Source organism: Octopus bimaculoides, chromosome 12, assembly GCF_001194135.2.
Source record: "Octopus bimaculoides isolate UCB-OBI-ISO-001 chromosome 12, ASM119413v2, whole genome shotgun sequence".
Classification (NCBI taxonomy): Eukaryota; Metazoa; Mollusca; class Cephalopoda; order Octopoda; family Octopodidae; genus Octopus; species Octopus bimaculoides.
Window position 1 is genome coordinate 65,981,968 of NC_068992.1, and position 754 is coordinate 65,982,721.

The following is a 754-nucleotide window of genomic DNA, read 5'->3' on the forward strand; positions in this document are numbered from 1 at the left end:
ATATATATATATATATATATATATATATACATATACAAACATACTCACACACACTCATGTATATACGAATGCTCAAGCATATATACATAAATTACATACAAATTTCAGTGTGTGTGTAAGTATATATATGTTCGAGGGTAAGTCAAGAAGTAATGCCGTTTTGTTTAGGACAGGTATAATTACCAACACAAGAACATGTATCATACATCAAAATGAAGCTGGTCCTCTGTGGATCACATCCCTACTTCTCAACATAGTCACCGTTTCTCTCAATAGCAATGTTCTACCTTCGAATGAGAGCATGTATCCCTGCCCCGTAAAATTCTGTTGACTGTTATTTGAGCCACTTCACTACAGTTTTCACTTCCTCGTCACTGGAATAATCTAGCGCCTTCAGATTAGCATCTCTTCGGCCCCATGAAGAGTGACGAGGAAGTGAAAGAAGAGTCATCAGAATTTTACAGGACAGGGATACATGCTCTCGTTTGAAGGTGGAGCATTGCTGTTGAGAGCAACGGTGACTATGTTGAGAAGTAGGGATGAGAACCATCTTCATTTTGATGTATGATACATGTTCCTGTGTTGGTAATTATACCTGTCCTAAACAAATGACATTACTTTTTGACACCCACTTACATATACATACATTATGTGTATATATATATATAGAGATATATACGTAATTTATACATTATACATGTCTGTATATATACATTATATATATATATATATATATATATATATATATATATAT